Source organism: Bactrocera dorsalis, chromosome 1 (genome assembly GCF_023373825.1).
Source record: "Bactrocera dorsalis isolate Fly_Bdor chromosome 1, ASM2337382v1, whole genome shotgun sequence".
In the NCBI taxonomy this organism is placed as follows: Eukaryota; Metazoa; Arthropoda; class Insecta; order Diptera; family Tephritidae; genus Bactrocera; species Bactrocera dorsalis.
The window spans coordinates 69,816,927-69,834,493 of record NC_064303.1 but is presented as its reverse complement, the minus strand read 5'-3'; positions in this window follow the sequence as shown (position 1 = coordinate 69,834,493).

Sequence of the window (17,567 nt, the reverse complement as noted above, 5' to 3'; positions counted from 1 at the left end):
CATTAGCAATGAAATCCACATCACTTTATACTAAATTACAAAATTCTCTTGACAGTAATATGTAGCCTTCAACGTCAACAGCTAAACAACCATCACCAATTTTCAACAACATTTCTGCGTAAAGTCCTGAATCCACGTCATTATGAAGATGCCCTCTCATATTAGTTTTCAGGTGGAGTTTTTCAACTGTTGCTGGTGTCCCCCTCTGAATCACTGGGAGGGTTTGACGGAAATCACCAGTCAATAAAACTACCATGCCATTTTGGATATACCAAATTTTCGCTTCCGAGGCATTTTCTAAAGGCCTAACTATAATGTGCATAAGCTAGCTTAAGCTAGCGTAAGCAACTGTCCGAATACACACAAATTGTATGTTGCAACTATAATGTGCTTTACATCAAGTTTCGTCAAGTTTTTTCAAACGTCATTTGCTTAAGGAAAATGCGAAACTGGTCGCATCTTCCGTACGGAATCAGCTGTTTTCGCTTTTTGTCAACAGATACATCATTTTGAATTTGAAGAAGTAGGACAACGAATGTTTTATACAAAGTTCAGTCGAAAATACTGAAAAAAGAAATGTTTTTACGACAAAAAAGATGCCTTTTATTTCAATCGCGTGTACTATAAATAAAAAAAATATATGTGGTCAATCCCCTTCATTTCTAGGAATCGTACAAAAAAACCATCCTCTTCCTCTTTATTTCCCTCACTGAACATGACCGAACTCTATTTTTTAATTTCACTAATTTTTGTTAATATGCATATTCCGTCTAAGACAGAAGAGAGCATTTTAATTGTTTTTAAATATTTTAATTTTCCAGTCATTTTTGCAAAATCCAGATGAAATATAAAATCAAAACACGAATTGCTTATTAACCATTTCTCTTCTGCATGTAAGTATATTACAGTCATTCAAAAGTCTACTCTCCGTTCCTTATGCATTTGACAGGCTTTTCGTTAATTTTTTGACAGTAACAAACGGCTGCATATGCATATTATAGTTAGGCCTTAAGAAAAGCAGAGTAAGAATTAACATCAGCGAGTAAGATCTAAAATAATAAAATGACTTCCAACCACAAAAATTACGGATTACCTCAAAAATTTGAATAGTTTTATACTCCATGTAACGACAGAAGAAAATAACAATAAATATAGAAAAATTAATATTATTATGTTAATACAACTCTAACAAATAATTTCGACCAAATTAGTTATCACAAAAACGGTACTCACGGACTTTTATTTAGATCATTAAAAGAGAAATAATTCTTTCATACATAACTTTTGTGTATCTTGAACCGATTTCGCAGCGCAAGGAACGGAAGCCCTCAAATATAAATAATTTCCCTCGTTCGCTCCTAAATGGACGATATAATGCACAGATTACAAGAGCAAAATCCCAAAGTCACATACAGTGATTTAATTTACAATGACGGTCTGACAAAAATTGAAGACCAGGTTAAAACAATTTCTGCAAAGGACTTATCATAATATGGAATGAACAAACCCCAGAGAACCGAGGAAATCAGTAGAGATTTAATACGGGAACTAGATTACGATACTGCTTTCTTACAACAACAATTAACAGAGTATGTTTCACGTTTGAACCCAGAACAAGGGTTAGTATTTGACAATGTTGTCAAAAAAATCGAAGATGGCGAAGGTGGTTTGCTATTTTTGGATGCTCCTGGAGGCACGGGAAAAACCTTTCTTTCAAACTTGTTTTTAGCCCAAATCCGAAAAGATAAAGGAATTGCTGTAGCAGTTGCCTCTTCCAGAATAGCCGCCACTCTGCTCAATGGTGGTCAAACGGCACATTCGTTGCATAAATTGCCATTAAACTTATCCCATGAAGAAATGCCAGTCTGTAATATAAGTAAAAACAGCGAGTGTGGACGTATGTTGCAGCAATGTAAGTTATTAGTTTGGAATGAGTGTACCACGTTCCATAAAAGAGCACTTGAAGCTCTAGATCGGATTTTGAAAGACATCAAGAGTAATCCACATATCATGGGGAGGATGGCGGTACTTTTAGCGGGTGATTTTAAACAGACTTTGCCGGTTATCACTAAAAGCACCCCTGCAGATGAAATAAATGCGTGTTTAAAAGCGTCAACGTTATTAGGCTAGTTAGTGAACAACGCAGAATCGTGGGTCGTGTCAGCTGACACGACCTATCTTATGGGCGCGCAATGTAACTGAACAGTGAAAAACGCTACTCCCTTCTCTCTGACGTGACGATGACGTGAGAATCCGCGACATTTGGATTTTGCCGCTGCAAACGTCGCAGCTGATTGCTCTCTCACAACGCAGGGTTGCCAATATCGATATACTGCAGTAATTATCAACTTCTATAATTCAATCTGTCCAATATGTTTGAAATTTTCTTAAAATAACTCAAAATCAGAGTCGAATGCTATTATTTATAAATATATAAACTATTTTTAATAGTTTGTTTTCAGTTTTGACATTTTATATTGTAAAAAATTGTAATTGAAAACAAAGATGTGCTCAAAACTATTTATGCGTATTGGACAATGGCAACATTGTTCAAATGAAAACAAAGCAAAGATGGCTGATTTCTGCGTTTTTACCACGTCTTTCACTGTGAACACATTTTGCCGATAAGGAAGGAAAAGGAAAGAAGGGAGTAGCGTTTTTCACTGGCTAGCCTTTATGGGTGCACGTAAAAACATTTAGTCTGTCTACAAATATGAGAGTGCAACTACACAATGATGTACAATCTGGACAATATGCTGCTGCTCTTCTTAAAATTGGAGAAGATCGTATGGCAAAGGATCTGCAATGTTGTGCATAATCCAGATGATCTAAATAACTTCGTCTATCGCGAACTGCTAACTAATATGAGGAATACAGAATGGTTATGTGAAAGAGCAATTTTAGCGACCGACGACCGACGAATGAAATGATGTAACAGATAAACTAGTATATTGCGTCACGCGTGGGAGCTGATATTGTTGAGTTTTTCTCTGTAGACACTGTAATGGATACTGAATAAGTAACATCATACCCTGTAAAATTTCTTAATTCTTTAGAACTGTCGGGAGTACCTTCACACAAACTGAGGCTGAAAGTAGGCGTTCCTGTCATTTTGATGCGGAATTTAGTTGCACCAAGACTGTGTAATGGCAGACGGCTGCAAGTAACACATCTCGGTCGCAATATTGTAAAAGCAATCATTATGACTGGAATACCAAAAGGAGAGAATGTTTTAATCCCCCGTATACCCATAATTCCGACAGATTTGCCATTCCAGTTTAGGAGATTACAGTTTCCACTGAAAATCGCATTCGCTATGACGATAAATAAAGCTCAGGGGAAAACATTAAAAGTAGCCGGCATTAATTTAGAAAAGAGTTGTTTTTCTCGCGGACAATTATATATGGCTTGCTCACGTGTTTCAAGTCCAGTTGAGGACCGGAACACGATAGTGGGACATTGTTGCAGGGGGACTTACAGCCGGTAGAAAAGGAAAAAACGTATGCGGACGAAGTCGCGGGTAAAAGCTAGTATTATATATATATATATATATTAGGGTGTTTTTTATTGAATTATTAATTCTTTTCAGTCCCGTCACGAAATTTCCTTGGAAATACCTTCAAAAGAAATCCCTGAAAATTTTAGCCCTTAATATTAACATTAAGAACTGGACCAAGGCCTGTAAAAATTTTTCAGAGAAAATACACTACAATCGTTAGTTTTTATCTTTAAATTCTTACAGATCAGAGGTATTTTAAGGCATCGCTTTGACTTTAGACGAATATTTTTCAAAATTTGTTCACTCTACAAAAGTGCTCAGTGCAACAAAGTCGTAACGCACACCGGCGAGGTAGTACGGGGCTCTAAACCCGATTTTTCCAGGAATTTCGCATTTTTTGTATATATCTCGTAAATGACAGGAGCTATAGAAAAAATGTGCATGGCAAATTTGTAGGAAATTTTATTTGCTATAAAAAAGGTTCGAGGTAAAGATCGCTATCATTACACTTCTCGAGATATTCGGCTTTTTAAGTAAGGCTTTATAGAATTTTTATAGATGGTATGTATTAAAAAATCTCAATCATATGTACATGTACGGGATAGAATCAGCCAGTGCTAGCATACCCTACACTGGGTACTAAATATCAATTTATTAAATTGTAACTAATTTTCAAAATAAAAAGGCGATTTTCTTTTTTTTAAATAACTAAACGATAGATAAAGTAGCACGGAATATTACAAAATACATTTATTAAAACCAATACAAAAAATCAGTTAAACAAAATCTACATAATTTGTGAACACTGTATATACAAACATAAATACATACATATATTAAAACATATAACTCTTCAAAGTCCACATTGGCATGTTTCCAGCAATTCCACTTGTTCTTTGGCAAACAAAAACAAGCAGGGTTGCGTACATAAAGCGAATTGATCTCTCTAACGAGCTATCAATTGCTTACGAACAAAGCATAATCATAAACACAAAACAATTCGTGCATACTTATGGAAATAGCGCATTGATCTCTTCGACGAGCTCTAAATTGCATAAAATACAATATAGTACATACGTACATACATACATATATATACAAGTCCGAGTATTAGGGTGTACCTAAATACAAAATATTCGGACATCAAATATTTTAATAAATAAAAATCGCGATTTTTAATAGTAATAATTCAAATTTGTTTTCAAACTTAAATATAAATAAATAATATATATTATCTTCCGAAAATGGTTGATAATGACACAAATCAAAATACACCTACAGGAGCTACACGCTCAAAACAGGTTGAAAAGTCTCAAGCGTTTTTGAGATGCGAAAAAATATGTACTGGGAATGCGCGAATAATTTACAGCCTAATTGCCTGTCACGACCGGTTTCACGTTTTTAATACAATTGATTCTTTTATTCCGTTCTTGAAATTGCTTAGCCTAAATCTTAAAACTAATGGCTTAAGCTAGTAGTAATGTAAATATGTATTACAAGGGGTAAGTAGTTATCTTTCCTTAAATATTGTAATAGATGAATTAAGCTTAGTAATAAATGAAGATAATATACAGTCTGTCAAGTAAGAGCGTGGTCGACTTAACCAATAGAGGGAAGCTTTGCCCTGATGCATTGTCAACAAAGGTTCAGTTGTCGTTGACCTTTTGAAAGAGACTCACGTTAAACGCCATGAGTGCTAAGTACGCGTCGCGCTACGAGGCTGTGTTCCTTTGCATCCACCCGAAAGGTCCCAATATGTCGCAATCAGCGGCTGCTAAATATATGAGAAAGTCGAAGGCATTTGTACAGAAGTGGCTACAGCGATATAAAGTGACTAAAAATGTCAATGATTTACCAGAACGTGGTTCGATAGGAAAAGTGACAAAAAAGATGAAAAAAAGAATAGTGAATCTGTTTTCGCGGAATCCTGCTTTAACACTGCGGCAAGGACAAGCAAAATTAGTGGCAAAAAGTTTAGATAAATCCTACGAAACTATCCGAACCCTTCTTCATACTCATGATCTGAAATGGCGCAACAAATGAAGAAGCCTCTGTTGACTGAAAAACTTGTGACAAAGCGACTCGCTCGGGTGCATAAGAATATTGATGGAGATTTTCAAAATGTCATTTTTACTGGTGAATGTTCTATATGGGCACGTTCTGTCCCCACGTGAGCCTGATCAACTTCGACATGTAATAAAGGTGCATCTTCGGGGCTGCTTCTCAAAGCAGGGATTAGGCACTTTGTACCTCTTTACTGACAACCTAAATGATAAAAAAGGCTTTACTGCTATCTGCCAAACGATGGTTCATCAGAAAAAAATGAAGATTGGATTCTGCAGGAGGACAACAATCCTAAACACCGCAGCAAGCTCTGTACTCAGTGACAAACTCAATCTGGCATCGTTACATTGGATTGGCCGTCGCAGTCGCCCGATGCAAACCCTATTAAAAATGTGTAGGCATATATTAAACAGAAGGTTCGTGGAAGGCGCACATACACTTTGAAGCCGTTGCCTTACGGAATTCGTCTGACCTGGAGATCCTTGCCACTAGAATACGCCGGCAATTAGTAGACTAATTGAATAGAATACGCCACCAACGCCGGTGGTGACTGGACATATTATTGACCAAATATAACTATGAAAGTTTCATAAAATAAGTTTTTTTTATAAATTAACACGACAACGCTCTTACTTGACAGACTGTGAATGTATTACTAGGGTAAGTATGTTATTTTGTAGAATTCAATATTTATAAATTCAATTTCATAATTTCTTATAATAATTTTACATTTAATTTTTTTTAAATTTAGTTTTAGATTTCCAAAAGATGTCGCTTGGCGCGACACCGGCCACCGTGACAGGATCAGGTTCCTTCAACGTCCATTGGAAGTGTATGTATGTATTTGTGTATGGGGCGCTTAATTGTGCCCGCCTTCGTTGTTACGTGTCCGACTCGCACCTTGCCGTCTTGCCCTTCGACGGTTGTGACGATTCGTCCTGTTACCTACTGCTGCAGTGATATGTGTCTTCGTGTACGAGGACGAGGTCGCCGAGCTGCAGATTCCGTTTCGGGTGTAACCATTTGGTGTGCTTCTGAAGACCCGTCAGGTATCTTTCGGACCCTTGTCACCAAAACTGTTGCTTGAGACAGCAAACAAGTTGCCTTCTCTCGCAGCAATGAATTGGGTCCATTGCTATCTGTGCTGGTGGAAGTGCTCGCAGGGAGCACCCTATTAAGAAATGCGCTGGAGTTAACGCTTCGCCGTCGTTGGGGTCCTGGTCCAGAGGTGTTAGGGGTCGAGAATTGAGGATTGCTTCCACTTCGGCCAACAGTGTTGATAGCTCCTCTGCTGTGAGGAGTACATTGCCGATTACGCGGACGATAAGATGTTTGGCGGACTTCACCGCGGCCTCCCAGAAACCGCCGAAGTGCGGCGCCTGCGGTGGTATAAAGATGAAGCTGAACCCTTCGTCTGCGCCGAATCCCTTCAGTTCCGTTGCCTGGGTCAGAAACGGCTCCTTCAGTTAGCGCAGCTTGCAATCGGCGCCGACGTCTGAGACATCCCTCGGCGACCAATGAACCTTTTTAAGGCGAGAATAAAGGAATTAGTTGACAGGTCTGAAACTAATTCTAAATGTACTGCTTTGGAAGTAAAGCAAACGAAAACTGCAATATATGTTTTAACGGGTGGTCGACAGCGTATTTTTAAAATTGTGTATATCGGACCACAAAAATCTACGCCACATATAAGAAAGGGCCGTAGTGCTCGAAGTCTTTTGATTGGCAAGTTTCCCATCATATGGTTTTACAACTCGGCTTGTAATGAAAACAATGTATACAGTTTCTTACGGTTCTACTGCAATCTTTTCGGGCATTAATTAGCCACATACGTTCTCGAAGAGGCGCAACCAACCCTTTAGCCCCAGCGTGGTGATTATGCAGGAACCGTAAATACGTTATAACGAAGTGCGAAATTTTATTTAATAAAAGCGGAAATTTGGCATCGTATGGAAGAGGTGCATTTATTAGGCGACCTCCTACTCGGATTAATTTGAATGACAGCGACATATCCGAGTACTCATGCAAAAACGGGTTGAGTTTTTGCAATTTGCGGGTAGGGTGGTACCTTCATGCAATTTTTGAATAACATCCGAAAATTCTGAATGTCGAACCATCTGTGCAATTTTTAGAAAACTCAAGTTTAACTCTTCTGAAGTCAGATCCTGTCCCATGGAGGAATTTGGTGGTCGTTTGATCAATCGTAATATGTATGCGACCACACGAAGCAATTTTTTATGAGAAGGGAATTTTTCAATAAGCTCCAATATCGAATTTTTTTCAGTAGTCGAAATTAATGTAAATATATTTTTCTTCTTCTCTAATGCTTCGTCTTCTGGTGAGAGCTGGAAGTGGTTATTAATTGGCCATAATGCAGGGTCTTCTAGGAGGAACTGTGGACCGCCAAACAATAATGAATTATTCAATTCGTCCACGTTACAACCCCGAGACACTTGATCCACAGGATTTTGTTTCGTGGGCACATGCCGCCAATGCACATTCTCAGTCAACTCTTGGAATTCGGACACTCTGTTTGAGACGAAGGTTTGTAGTGAGGATGGATGTGTTTTAATCCAATGTAAAACTATTTCAGAGTCCGTCCAAAATGTAATTTTTCGAAATGTCGATTCAGCATAGGCGCTACTCTTGACCATAATTTTGAAAGAAGGTGTGCTGCCGAGAGCTCAAGACGCGGAAGAGATTTGGTCTTCAGCGGAGTCACTCTAGACTTTGCGGTAAGCAGCATACATTTAATACCACGAGCAGACTGACTTCGTATATATATGCAACGTCCGTACGCTCTTATTGAGGCATCATCTGTGAAGCCATGTATTTGGCAGATGGCACTCGACTTAACGCTTACGTAACGAGGAATGCTAATAGATGAGAGCTGCATTAGGTTGGCTTTAAAGTTGTGCCAGCTATTGGCAAGGCGCAATGGAATCGACTCATCCCAATCTAGTTTTGGATCCAAAGCTCTTGCAATAATATTTTTGCTTTGGTAACTAGTGGGACTAGTTATCCAAGAGGATCAAAAAGGCGAGCAGAAACTGAAAATATGTTTCGTTTAGTGGCTCGCAGTTCATTAAAATTGTCATCTAAAACAAATCGAAACAAATCCTTTTTCGGCAAACAATGGATACCTAAAGTTTTAGAGTAATTTTTGTCATTGAAACTTAATGACTTTTCAGTGCAATCACTGTCGAAAAAATTAGGGTGGTTCGAAAACCATTTCGTTAAGGTGAATCCGGCCGAGTTTAGTATTTTAATTACCTCATTTCTCAAAAGATCTAGAGACTCAAAATTTTCGGACCCTGTTAATAAATCATCAACATAAAAGTATCTTTTGATGGCCAATGAACCGAGTGGATATTTCATTGTTTTGGCATCAGAGCATTTGCAAACACCGTGTTACGAGAAATGGAGCTGCCTTTATGCCGCGATGTCTGAATTTGGTATCCCCGCAAAACTAATGCGGCTGTGTAAGCTGACGTTGAGCAATACCAAAAGCTCCGTCAGAATCGGGAATGACCTCTTCGAACCGTTCGATACCAAAAGAAGTTTCAGACAAGGTGATTCCCTATCGTGCGACTTTTTCAACCTATTTCTGGAGAAAATAGTTCGAGCAGTAGAACTAAATAGAGAAGGTACCATCTTCTATAAGAGTGTACAACTGCTGGCGTATGCCGATGATATTGATATCATCGGCCTCAACACCCGCGCCGTTAGTTCTGCTTTCTCCAGACTGAACAAGGAAGCAAAACAAATGGGTCTGCAAGTGAACGAGGGCAAGTCGAAATATCTCCTGTCATCAAACAAACAGTTGTCGCACTAGCGACTTGGCTCTCACGTCACTGTTGACAGTCATAACTTTGAAGCTGTAGATAAATTCGTCAATTTAGGAACCAGCATTAACACCACCAACAATGTCAGCTTGGAAATCCAACGCAGGATTACTCTTGTAAACAGGTGCTACTTCGGACTGAGTGGGCAATTGAAAAGTAAAGTCCTCTCTCGACGAACAAAAGCCAAACTCTATAAGTCGCTCATAATTCCCGTCCTGCTATATAGTACAGAGGCTTGGACGATGACAACAACCGATGAGTCGACGTTGCGAGTTTTCGAGAGAAAGGTTCTGCGAAAGATGTATGGTCCTTTGCGCATTGGCCACGGCGAATATCGCATTCGATGGAACGATGAGCTGTACGAGATATACGACGACATTGACATAGTTCAGCGAATTAAAAGACAGCGGCTACGCTGGCTAGGTCATGTTGTCCAGATGGACGAAAACACTCCAGCTCTGAAAGTATTCGACACGGTAACCGCCGGGGGAAACAGAGGAAGAGGAAGACCTCCAATCCATTGGAAGGACCAAGTGGAGAAGGACCTGGCTCCGCTTGGAATATCCAATTGGCGCCACGTAGCGAAAAGAAGAAACGACTGGCGCGCGGTTGTTAACTCGGCTATAATCGCGTCAGCGATGTCTACGCCAATTAAAAAGAAGAAGAAGATAATTCAAGTTGTCACATACGTACGACTACGGGTTCTCTCGTCAAGTCGTCATCTATCACTGGCATTTTTTGGTTCGGAGTCTATTGTTCGAAACGTCTTGCGAAAAAGGGTTTCCGTGTTGCTCAAACCCCACAACTCGGCTCTTGCATTGTTTCCGACCTCGAATACGCCGTCGTCTTCATTATGAAAATTTGACCAAGGTTTTATAAATTCTGTATAAGTCGTCGTTTGATTTGCAGCTTCAGCAACGCCAAATTTTTTAACATCATAGGTATTATTAGCTTTGATTTTAATAATTTGATATGGGCCCAAATATTTTGGTTTTAATTTGAGACCTCGACGAAACTGCGTTCTCTTCATGGAGACTAGATCATTTACTGAATATTGGTTAGCTTCTTTGGGTCTAAGATTGTGTGTCTTTTTGCTTTCAGTTTGCATCTTTAATATTTGTTATTTTGCATGTGTGGTATTTCGTCTCTTTCTTTTTGGATTTGTGATCTTATTCGAAAAATGTCATGTCAATACTTTTGTTGTATGTGGAATTTATTACTTGTTGGACTCTGTCTGTGAACTTGTACCACTTCGTCGGATCATTCTTGCTCAGTTTCGTTAAAACATTAATAATAATCGCGTTCAGTCGCTCTATTTGACCATTGGCACCAGGCAAGCCAGCATTTTTTTCACGTAGAACTCCTTTTTGCGTGGGCGGCGTTTGGCCGCGCTTCAAAAAAAATAACCCTTCTTAAAATTAAAATTCTATTTTCGTAGGCGGCCTTCGGCAGTGCTTCAAGAAAATTACCCTTGTCGATCCAACACCGGGGTGTATACATTTTTTTTTCTCCCGTAGAACTAATTTTTACATTGGCGGCCTTCAGGTCGCTTAAATTTTTTATATATTTTTTTATTGTTTATCAACGATTATGTTTCCTGTATTTAGGGTAAAATATTTCTTTTTATTTTTTTTTTGTTTTTGTTTAAATGAGTTAAGCATCCACCCCCTCTACTCGGTAAAACTGGCGCATCCTAATGCTACATCGTCATTCCCCACAGCTGATGACACTTCAACGCCACACCTGTGCTCTTACCCACTAAACAAAAAGGATAGACAACAGGAAAGGAGACTACAATTCGTCACCTGCAGTTCGCATCAACACATCAACATTCGTTCTACACAAACCACCCAGCCACAACATTCGCTTCTATACTGCACCGCGGAATTCCCACTTCTTTTCGATCGTCATCGTTCCACCTGCGCCGACAGTGGTCCAACACATCTTATTTCGAATCGACGCGATATATTATAAGGCAAAATATTGTACTGCAAACAAAAGATAATTTAAAATAAAACTTTTAAAACCTCAACTCTTTTTTTCCTTTTAAACACTCGCGCGAGTGTAAGTGCAAACGGAGGAAGTGGTTAGTAATCCTAAATAAATTCGGTCAACATTATTCAGTTTTAGTTTGTAAAATATTTTAGTATGGTAACACTGATTATTTGGCAGTTTGTCATTCATTCGTTATTTTTAAGTAATCATAATTCAACAATAATTTAAATGTATATTAAAAGCTATTTTCGCACCATATTATATAAAATAAATGTGTACAATGGAATTAGTGAAGTATTAGTGGATATAAAAGTGAAAAATATAAGTGCAAAATTAATTTTATATAAGTATCGAAAATATGTAATTAAAATATTGCAAATTTTCAACTTTAAACGCGAATATCTCGAAAACTATAAGCTTCCTGCGGCTATAATATATAACAAATATATTTGTGATCTGGAGAATCTCCTCTATCCGACCATAACCATTTTATTCCCGAAATCCTGGGACGGTATACTAAAGCCGACCCTTCTATTTGACACAATGCTACACAATTGTCGATATAAATTTTGATTTATTCTTCAAGCTTTGGAATAAAAAATTCTTGACAAATCAAATCTTTCGTTGTTTTAATAGCGAAGTGCCCCTTTTCATGAGCGCGTCAAATTATCTCTTTTTGCATGCTCTTGGGTACTACGAATAATTCGAAATCGTTGACTATTTTGTGAAGAATACCACCTTTTTAAAAATAGCCGTTGTAACTTTTTTCTTTTGTAGAATTTGCTTTACCGTATTCAGTTCTTCGTCGCGTTCTTGTGCTCGTCGTAAGCAAACAAGAAAATCATTATCGCTTACCATCATCATTGGATTGCGGCTAAGAGCGTCAACGTGCTTTATTCGACTTCCAGATCGATGTTCTACCCGATAATCGTATTCTTGCAGAAAAAGGATCCATCGCGCGACTCTAGTATTCAAACGCTTTTTCTCAAGCGTTTTTGTTAAAGCTTAGTACGCAGCTCTCAAGAAACGTAAAAACTTCATATAAAAAAACGCTTAAGAAACGATCAAGAAACTTTCCTGCGATAAATTTACTTGTGCTAGTACGCAGCTCTCAAGAAATCTAATACTAATTTTTAATACTTTTTTTCAATAAAATGTGAATATGGCAAACCTGGTTTTGCGAAGAAACATCAAATCAACAATTGTTTGTTGAAGAAAATTCGAAGTAATCATCAAATTCATTCTAAATTAGTTGAAATCATTATTATGAAATATATTCCATTTTGAAATGTTGTATAAAACCTACCAATCATCAACAACATTTCTTAAATCTCAATGAAAATATTTATGTTACCATACACATACAAACATACATACTATTACGCACAAAGTTTATTTTCTTTGTTTATTCTCTCTTGCTCTTCTAATGTGGATCATTCACAATGCGTAACCAGCTGTCAAAACTACTTGAAGAAATAATGTAGTTTTGACAGAGTCTGGACAAGGCAGAACTAACGGCGCGGGTGTTGAGGCCGATTATATCAATATCATCGGCATACGCTGGCACCTGTACACTCTTATAAAAGATTGTACCTGCTCGATTAAGTTCTGCAGCTCGAAATATATTCTCTAGCAGCAGGTTGAAGAAGTCGTATGAAAGTGAGTCGCCTTGCCTGAAACCTCGTTTGATATCGAATGACTCGGAGAGGTCCTACCCGATCTTGACGGAGCTTTCGTTGTTGCTCAACGTCGGTTTACACAGCCGTATTAATTTCGCGGGGATACCAAATTCAGACATCGCGGCATAGAGGCAGCTTGTTTTCGTGCTGTCGAAAGCAGCTTTGAAATCGACGAAGAGGTGGTGTGTGTCGATTCTCCTTCCACAGGTCTTTTCCAAGATTTGGCGCATGGTTAATATCTGGTCGGTTAATGATTTGCAATGTCTAAAGCCACACTGATAAGATCCAATCAGTTTGTTGACGGTGGGGTGTAATCTTTCACACAATACGCTCGATAGAACCTTATATGCGATGTTGAGGAGGCTTATCCCACGGTAGTTGGCGCACATTGTGAGGTCTGCCTTTTTATGGATTTGGCATAGCCGACTTAAATTCCAATCGTTGGGCATTCTTTCGTCCGACCATATTTTACAAAGAAGCTGATGCATGATCCTTATCACTTCTTCGAGGGCGTATTTAAATAGCTCGGACGGCAATCCATCGGCCCGCCGCTTTGTTGTTCTTCAAGCGGGTAATTTTTATTCGAACTTCTTCATGGTCGGGCAATAATATATTTTATATTTCAGAAGACTCCTCATTATGATTAAGGGAAATTTTTTTATGTAGGCCTTCCTCAACAAATATCTCAGACGATCTTAAACTTAATATTGTCAAAAGAAAACAAAGACGTTAACATCGTCCTTTATTTAAATTGTTTGAAAGTATTTTTAATTGTGTATTCATTTTCTATTAGGTTTATTTCTTTCCATTATGTATTCGATTCACGAACTGTAAATCAATATTAATTGAGGTTTATATTTATTTAGAATTTCTGTTTTTATTTCGAAATGTTCTACTAACTCCTCTACTGCAAAATGGAAAAATATCAGACATTTCCAGATTTGTCTCATTCTCAGTGTTTTCATTTATTTTCGTTAAATTTTCTAATCTACTCAAAAAATCTCCCACAAAGTTGTCTTTACCGTTAAAGTTTTCAATTTCATAATTATTTACCTATATTCTTAGAGCTTCAAAAGCCACATTGGATGGCGATGGGAAAATTCTCATCCTTTGTATTTATTATCAAATACTTAATTAGATGGTGATCGGTAGTGGTTTTAAATTTTGTTATTGAATATATAATTGCCACAAATTTCTTTATCTGTTGTAACGTATTTTTGTTATGGAAAGGAAGCACATTAGCTGACCTTGTTGCGTAAGAACATCCTCCATTGCTTAGTCTCTTGCACCGGTTATAATAGTGAATTCTTAATCATATTCTGGGACGAGATTAATGTCCTTAAGTTTTCGGAACTAGCTGTATACTGAGGATCTTTTGAATTTAATGTATACATTTTTTTTTAGTATTTGATCATCGGATACCCTCTTTCGGAGTAATGTTTAATTATTTTTATATAATAGCCTATAGCAACTAAAAGCTAGCTGCCTTTCAATTTCTGGAATTTTTAGTTCCAATAAAGCTTGAATTTTTCCAGGGTTCAGTTTAATATCTTCTTTTGGGGATATATGCACTAGAAACTGTGTTTTCTTTCTCAGAAAAATGTATTTATCTGATTGAATTTTTAAATAATATTTTGATAACGTTAACTTTTTTCAGTGAAGTGTTTTGCTGTTCTACACATGTTAAGAATACTAAAACATCATCGAGATATACAACACAAATTTTGTTAATGCATTCTCTAAGAATCTAATTCATTATCCTTTGAAATGAATGACAAGGATTGTCGAATAAGTCTGCCGATATCAAATCCAAAATTTGTTTTCGCACTTAATCCTCTTGCCGCTTTATAAAATAATTTTTATATTTTCAATAAACATGGTTTTAAAACTTTCTTAAATGAAATCATTTCCCAACAAAAAATCATAAGGCTTGTCGGAAGACATATATGTATATAAAAGACATATTATCAAAGCGATATTTATATAATATTACTATTATAATTATTTTCTTATCATAATTTTTCGATGCCACTTTGTAAAAAGCCCCTCATTGATACTGTTTTCTCCAGTTCCTCAGCTGTGTCTACTTTCATAGGAGTAGGCCTTTTGGAATTCGTAGACCTATAATTTCCGGGGTTATTATTACTGTTTAGTTCTTGATTATTGCCAAGAAAAATTGTTCGTATTTGAGGGTCGCACATTTTGTTGGCCAGATATATTATAATGGCTTAAAAAATTGTTTGTCTTGGCCTCCTAAACTACTAACGTAACTGGTCCTAAATTTTTGTAGATCACTTGACTTTTTTTTGCATATTATTTTGATTGAGCCTTTGGGAATTATTGTCGTCAAAAGTATTGCAATTTTCTTCGTCTATTCCCACTGGTTGGTCAGAAACATGTCACTGTGCAAAATCGGATGACCGTGACCGTGAATTAGGCTATTCACCTTTGTGAGAGCACCGCTTAAGCATATGCATATCAATTCTTACATCCATATACATATGTTACGATTTTCTATTACTTTTCGCTTGCACTTTGCAAGCAGGTACATATATACATACGCGCAAACATACGTATTTCATACCTACGCTCTCGTAAGCATATACGCACAAACTTGCGTAGCTAATGAGAAAATTAGGCACAAGAAGGGATAAAAACCGGTGCTAGCATAACATTAAGACATTATTAGTTAAGAGTGAAATAAAATTAATGTGAAACTTAAATTAAATAAAATCAAATTTATTAACTGGAAATTACTTTATTATTGGGCTCCTACACCCACAAAACTTTATAGAGCAATTAACAATCTGGTGCAAATGGTCTTGCATCCTTGCAATTGCAAATTAAGGAGCATGTTTTCTAAAAAATTTGATTGAGAAAACCGGAATAGACGCGACGTGGGATCGCATACGTTGGAATGTGCGGCACCTGAAGGCTTCATTTAAAAAATCAAGCGATTGGCGAATGTCAACAGGAGCAGGCCTTCTCGAGTCCGATGCTGGGACGTCGAGTGTTGAAGTATGGGTAATGAATGTCACGAAATTTTGTCTAATATTTATTTTTCAAGCAAAATATTGCAGATGTGCCCACACTTTAATCAATTAAAATATATTTTTGATATTGTGGATTGCCGTTTGAAGTGGTTGATAGAGGCATCACGTCCATTATGAACGAAAGCGCGACCAGCCAAATACTTGAAATGACTTTTTCTAATGTAGAGGAAGAAATTGCGTCTCCAATTGGCATTGCCAACAATGCAAATCTGCCACCAGGCAATGTTAGTGAAGTAATTGTTCCTGAAAAGGCCAAAGATTTCGCGGAAAAAATGAAAAAACATGTCGCAAAGTCATCTGCTGCAAATCTTGTTGCTTTTTAAGTCGAGCGTAGGGTAATGTTTAAAATGAAAATGGAATGGGAAAAACAAAAACATGAAAAAGATATCGCTTTGAATGAAAGAAGATTGGAAGCAGAAATTGAAAGAGGTAAAGTTGAAATAGCATTCAAGAACCGTGAGTTGAATTTAAAAGTTTTAGAATTAGAAAAAGGTGAAAAGATACTGTTGAGAGGAAGACTTGTTTAATACGGTTATTGATTTTTTACTATCTACTATCACTCAAAGCGTTATCTTTTTCATGTTTGGCTTGAACTAAATACTTCATCATCATCAGGTTCAATAGAATCCCTAATTTAATTTCGGTTCCATCAATATATCCGATACAAAACGCAACTCATCAAAGGTATCCATTACTAACTACGAACGTTCAATGTCATCGGGCCAATATATATATGTACATATATACTAAGATTGGCGACGCAAGTACACTCTAAAGTTTATTTTTTTATTATCGTTATAGTTTCGTCATCTCCCACTCCGAAAATTGTCGCTTTTTTTCTAAATGCTGCGTTTTCTTTATCATGTATACTTCAGAGAGCTCTTCCAATCGCTCAACGAACGATAATGAGTAGCGTACGACTTCCGATCTTTGACCAAGTATCCTCTGGGAAGCCTAAGAACATCCGTTTGAAGGCGAGCTAAAGTGAAAAGGCGTAACCTTCCCTCCGCAGGGTTGTGCGCTGGGTTTGGGAACCACCACGTAAAAACAGTACCAATGAAAACTAAACGACAGCCTTGCTGTTAACTCGGCTATAATCGCGTAAGCGGTGTCTACGCCAGTAAAGAAGAAGATATAATAATTTTACTAATAGTCACAATTTGTGTTAAAATATTGTCTTCCACGTTGCAATGTCGTTCCCCGAGGAAAGTGCTGTGCTACGACGACCACGCTCGCCTACTGATCATCTGCCATCTAAGAGCAGAAACTGCGAATTCCGCTCCTCCCTTCCTTAGTTACCTCCCGTAGTGAACAAAACTTGTCAAAAGTTGAGTCCGTAGAAATCTGCAATTTTCTATTGCTTTTATTTCAACAATGCTGCCATTACCCAATACGCATATATACTCGTAGTAGTTTTGTACACATCTAACTT